We start from the raw sequence: 5915 nt of genomic DNA on the forward strand, positions 1-5915 counted from the left end.
CATCCCCCGGTGCCAGGGGGAGCTGGGCTCTTTCGGTGAGCGCTGCTCGGGGTGCCAGCAGCATGGAGGTGCTCCTTGCTTCTTGTTCCCTGCTGGGTGCAGCCTGGTCACCTCCCGGCTGCTGTCACGGCAGCAATGCGGCTTGCTGTAGCTGATGCCTGGATGTTCGCAGCCAGCTCCTGTTTAAAAGCAGCTCGACTGGCGGTGATGTAACCCGGCACCAAAAATAGCTGCAGGAAGAGTCCCTGGAGCAGCAGGAGAAGCTGCCGGGGAGGGCGATATGGGCAGGCTGGATCCACAAGAAATGACATTTCCAATCAGCGCTGCTTTGCCCTGACCCCTTGGCGTTGCCAGTCCTGCCTCCTCCCCGACGGCTGCGTTTTGGGGCAGGCTGACGGATGAGCAGGCAAGAGAAAATAACAGGAGGAAAAATGCATCTCGGGAGATAAAATGGGGGCTGCCTCTGGGGACAGATGGCTAAAGGGATGAGGAGGACAGAGGGGCTTTGGTCCCTGCTGTGGCAGGTTAGTGCCTGCGCACCCTTGGCATGAACCCCGCGGTTATTCGGTCGCTGCAGGTTTGGCTGGCAGGGAGCGGAGCTGCCGGCGAGCCCGACGAGCAGGAGTCACGCTGAATTTCTGCAGGGAACCAGATCTGCCATGTAGCTCTCGGCCCATCTGCAGCAAGGGCGACGAGCGAGGAGTCACAAGCCCTTTTCTTCCTGGCTTGGCTGCACAAAAGGCACCCTGTGATGTGTGAAATACAGACAGTCTCCTCTGAATCGCTATTTTTGCCAGCGTTTCTTTCTCTCAGTTGATTTACTTGTGCAGAACCTTGCAAGCATTAAATGGGCTTGAATGGGGACGAGAAGTTCTCTGCAAAACTGGTTCTTCACCGGGGTGGCTCAGTGAAAGACGTCCGCAGCTCTGACCTCCTCTTGCTTAAAGACAGGGTCTGCTGGGCCCCTGGTCCTGCAGAAAGGCAAGGGGGGCAGAATGTGGGGGGCACATCTCCGAGTGAGACCCGGCTGTGCCGAGCAGTTGCAGAGAAGATGGTAATTGGAGGGTGCGGATGTCAAGCTGGCAGCGGCTGAAGGATGAGCTCTCTCGTTTTGATTGATATTTTTATCTAAAGTGGCTTTTCCCTGCCCTAAATAGCCCGCACGGCTGAGCTCCTCCAAGCAGCGATGGTGATGTCTGCGTGGGGAGCTGCGGTGGGGTGGGAGCGTGGCACATTGACCAAACCCCGGTGTCAGCCGGCGTGGGAGGTTCTCAGGATGTTGCCCCGAGGAGCTTCACCTCCCAGCTGTGCTCCTCCGCACCCCGGGGAGCTGGGCTTTGCTGAGGTGAGACCAGGGCAGGGTGAATGCTTGGAGGGCAGAGAGCCACTCGGCATGGCACACGCTGGGTGCTGAGATGGCCCTTGTGCCACTGCCTGTCCCCACTGGGATGCGGAGACGAGCAGGAGAGCAGCGATTTATTCACTGAGAAACGTCTGAGGGAGGCTCTGAAAAAGCAGAAATAGAAAGTGAAGCTGCAGGAGGGTGTACGGTGGGGGCCGGAGCTGCCTGAGCAGAGAAGCGAGAAGAGGAAACCAAAACCACCGGTGCTTTCCTGTCGGGACGGCCACCCTGCACCGAAACGGCTGAGCTCGCCCACGGCACAGAGCCCCAGCAATGTCACCCTGTGCCAGGGCTGCAAGCCCACCCCCGTGGCACCCATGGGACTGCAGGCACTGCCTGGCCGTGCAGGAAAACATAGAAAAAATGCAAGGAAAAAAATCCTTCTGGCCTGCCCTAACCTTTGGGTTATCACCACATTGTTCTGCTCGTGTGTCTTTTGACAAGTAATGATTTTATCTTGCGAGAGCGCAGAGGAATTCTGCTGTGCCAGCAGCTCGCTAGGGAAGAGAGAGTCGTGCTGGAGAAGCGCAGCCGCAGGAGACACGGCCGATAAAGGCCGGGGAAGGAGAGACACGGCAGTAGCTGGTGCTTTGTTATCAGGAGCCCAAGCTGGATCTATGTAGCACCCAGATCTCTGAAGGGGGCGAACATCTCTCTGCGGGAAAGGGCAGGGAGCAGTTTGCCTGTATTCCTGGCTCACAGCTCCTTTCCTGGTCACTCTCCTGCTGCTCTCCTGGCTGCAAGCAGGTCCCAGCAGGACCCTTGCACACGTAGGGCACCCGAGGCTTTGCAGGACATGGAGAGGTGCGGCTGTGCCCGTGAATACAGCTGGGCCGTGCCGCTTGGTGACCGCTCTGCCTGGCCGGGCGCTGGTGCTGCTCACGGCTTCAGCACTGCTGCGTCCTCCCCGCTCGCCTGCAGCACAGCCAACAAACCGAGGCCGTAAACCATAAGCTACAGATGTTTTTGCTTGTGGTTCCTGGATCTGATCAAATCAGTTAAAAGGAACTTGGAGGGGAGACAAAAACATTCCATTAATCACAGCCTCCTGCAGGAAAGCGCGGATCCATCACCTGTGACCCCTCGTGCCCTGGCTCATCAGGCAGTGGCTGTCAGCTCCCCATCCCCGCGGCTCTTGAGAAATCCCAGAGCAGAGCTTCCACCCTGGTAAACAGAGCCCGGCCGTGTTTATGCGGTGTTTATCCCCGGTGCCTCAGCCTGTAACTGCTCAGGGGTGACAGAAGGTGCTTGGCAAGGCCGGCAGCAGAGCTGCTGAGGCTCTGGCAGCCAGCTCTGCTGCCCACGCACAGAAGTCCCCCCATCGCTAGCCTTCTCCTTCCAGCTCCGTGCTCCTAATATTATTATTTCTGACCCCGCCAGGACTGAGGATAGAGCATGGAATCTATTTCCGTGCAAGGCATCTCTAAAGCATGACATTTCGCATCTTCCTTATTAAATTAAGTGCTGTCCTCCTTTAGTGGCCTGGCTTTTTGTGTACTGAATCAGACGCAGCATCTGATGAAATGTTTTGCAAGTTAATAATGAGAACCATGTGCGTTAATTTGAACTAATGTAGGCACAACAAAAATGGCACAGACCACAGGCTGAAGACTGAGTGTGAGGATTGTGCAGTGGGAAGAAAACTGTCTTGGGTTGGAACTGGGCTGATCTGGTGAGAAGTGACTGCATTTTTTTGGCTTACATCTTCTGATTCAGGGTCTCAGTTTTCATTTATATAATGAGATTTTGCAGCCCTCATCCTGGCAAAGGTAACATTGAACCATGGAACTTAAAGCATTCCTCTGCTCCCTGTAAAAGGAACAGTTCCTTGGTCCTTGGCCAGGAGACAACAAAAATGAACGTGCGTGAACTTTATGTTCAGGGGTGTTTCCTCTGGGTCGTGGATTTGACACAGCCCAGCAAAGAGGAGTTTTCTCTGCTGCTTCCTATATTGTATGAGTTCTGTTAATAAAGGGAAGTGCTCGTTCCTTTAAACTGTCAGCCTGGCGCTTTTCAACGGCTCTTTAAAAATGCGAACATAGATATACACGCACACACAAGGGAGAGGAGGGTGTTTAGGGAAGCAGGATGTTTATTGCCTATTTACTTTGTGAATGGTTTTGGCAGTGTGAGGCAGGCACCTTTCCCAGTGCCTGCATGAGCCGATCCCTACTGGCTCCAGTGACACCTTGGCTGTCTCTGCGAGAGGCTCCGGGGGCCTGCGGAGCTCAGCGGCTTCGGCTCCATAGCCCCGAGCCATTGCTTGGGGTGCGATGTTCCCAAGCAGTGATGTGGGGCAGCTCAGTGCCGGGCAGCCCCGGGACCAGCCCCGTGTCTGTGTCTGGGAGCAGGGCTCGCTGCAGGCTGGTGGCAGGGAAGTGACCGTGAGCCACGTGCGGTCAAGGGCAGCGGAGGAATGAAAGGGGCAGCGAGAGCCAAGCAACAACACAGCCCTGCCAAGCCACGCTCGGTGTCAACGTCTTCTCATTACAGGCATGACCCGGATCGGGAAAGCTGATCGCAGGGAGGCAGGAGATGTCTGAGTGACTCGTGTAGCCTGGAATTGCTCCCTGGCTAATTGAGAGGGACGGAAAGAAGAGCAGCAAGAAGCAAGGCTTGAGGAAACCTAATGCTTCCGTGATCCCGTGGGAACATCCCCGGCGCTCGGAAGGACCGTGCTGTCACACAACGGGAGCAGTCCCATGGGCAGCTCTCCCACCTCGCTGTGGCTGCGGACATAAATCAGGCAGGAGCTGGGACCGGCTCTGGGCTGTTTGTAGTATTCCTGGGCTTGCAAACAGATTAAAACTGGTGGCATGTAGTGATAACCTCCAACTGTAACTGCCAGTCTCTTGAGTAAATTACTGACCTGATCACTCAAGGCCAGGTTCAGCCCAAAGAGATTGGACTTAAAATCTTTAAAGCCCAGGGGAGGTCACCAGCTGTAAATGGTGAGAGACACATAAGAAAATTAACTTTTAAATTAAGATAATTCTGATGGCATCAACCAGATAAATCAGAAACCTGTCAACAGGAAGCCCTGCTTGGCTTTAACTGTTACCCAAGCGAGACTGATGTATTTTAAGCAGTGAGAACCAGCATACATCGTTATTTCTTACAGAAGACTGTACGCATGCCAGTGTTTTGGTACAAGGAGAAACCAAAGACCTCCTGTCCTCTGAATCTCTCTCATGAACCTATGCTCAGACCCCTGAACCGAGCAGCGTTCCGGGGCCCTGTGGAAAGCATCTGCAGCCCAGGCCCGTGCTGGGCGGTGGGAGCTGTGCGGGGTGCGTGTCCCCAGGGACACCCTGTGCTCCCAGCCCCGCCGCAGCTGCTCCCCAGAAAGGCCAGCCTGCCTCCAGCAGACAAAGGGTGCCTTTCGCTGAGTGTTTTGCAAGGCGGAATTGTGGCGGCTTGCGCAGCTTTTAGCTCTCCGAGCTTTCTTTAAATGAAACGCGGAGTAATTTGTATCTAAGAGGAGTTGTTCTGTCTCATTACCGTGATTAAATAGATGGCAGGGCGTCACTAAGTTCATTGGCAGAGAGACTCGCTTAGTAATTTGCGCCGCAGCAATCCCATTATTCAGCCTTTTCCCTTCCCAGGCCCGCGTTGCCACAGGCCCACCGGCGGGCCGGCACGCAAGCCCTGACTGCTGCAGTGGCACCACGAAGTCCCTCAGGGTGAGCTGGGGCCGGGCCGCCCCTGTAAGGCCCGTGTAACCCTACGGACGTTTGGGGTCAGGTGCTTAGGGTAAGCCTAACACACGCAGCCCCATGGGCCTGCGTGGCCGCAGGGCTGAGGTTCCTCCTTGATGGGGAGGCCGGGGAGCCACCGAGGGGCCGCTATTTGAGTGTGTTTGGGCCACTATTACTGATCTGGGACAACAAACCGGGGCAGGTCCCCGACACCTCAGACAGCCCCGGAGGCCCCCGCACCCCCCCCCCCGGGGACCTGCGGCGCCCCGCTCCCTCCCGCCCCGCTCCCCTAGCAACAGCGGCAGCTGGCGGCCGTCCAATCAGCGCGCGGCGGCACGGGCCGAGCCAATGGCGAGGCGGGCCCGAAGGCGGGGCGTGGCCTCGGGCCGGGGTGGGGATGGGAACCGGGAGGGGGGGCCGAGAGGGGGAGGACGGCTCCGCGCCGCCATTTTGACGTCTGAGAAACAAAAGAGGCGAAGCCGCCGCCGGCGCCGGCCCTGACAGCAGGTAACGGCCCGGCCGCCGCTCCCCGGCCCTCCGCCGGCTCCGTGCCCTCCTCAGCGTCCCCGGGGTGGGCTCTGAGGGGTGTGGGGGGGGCCCTTCTCCCCACCGAGCTGCGCGCTGGGGTGCCCCGGGGGTGTGTGGTGGTGGCTGGGGCTGCGGGGTGAGGGTGGGATGGGGTGAGGTGAGGATGGGGTGAGGGTGGGTGGGGTGCGATGGGATGGGGTGAGGTGAGGTGGGGTGGGATGGGATGGGGTGAGTGGAATTGGATGGGATGGGGTGAGTGGGGTGGGATGGGGTGAGTGGGGTGGGAT

General features: G+C 57.6%; 1 protein-coding gene across 1 annotated transcript in view; it reads left to right on the forward strand.

The window, feature by feature from the left end:
* The first annotated feature begins 5471 nt into the window (after window positions 1-5471).
* Window positions 5472-5915, forward strand: part of IP6K2 (inositol hexakisphosphate kinase 2) — a 20775-nt gene continuing 20331 nt past the window's right edge. The window contains exon 1 of the mRNA XM_035337420.1: window positions 5472-5607. The gene's annotated coding sequence lies outside the window, so the exon portion shown is untranslated. The remainder of the gene's footprint in view (window positions 5608-5915) is intronic.

The sequence above is a fragment of the Oxyura jamaicensis genome, chromosome 12 (assembly GCF_011077185.1).
Source record: "Oxyura jamaicensis isolate SHBP4307 breed ruddy duck chromosome 12, BPBGC_Ojam_1.0, whole genome shotgun sequence".
In the NCBI taxonomy this organism is placed as follows: domain Eukaryota; kingdom Metazoa; phylum Chordata; class Aves; order Anseriformes; family Anatidae; genus Oxyura; species Oxyura jamaicensis.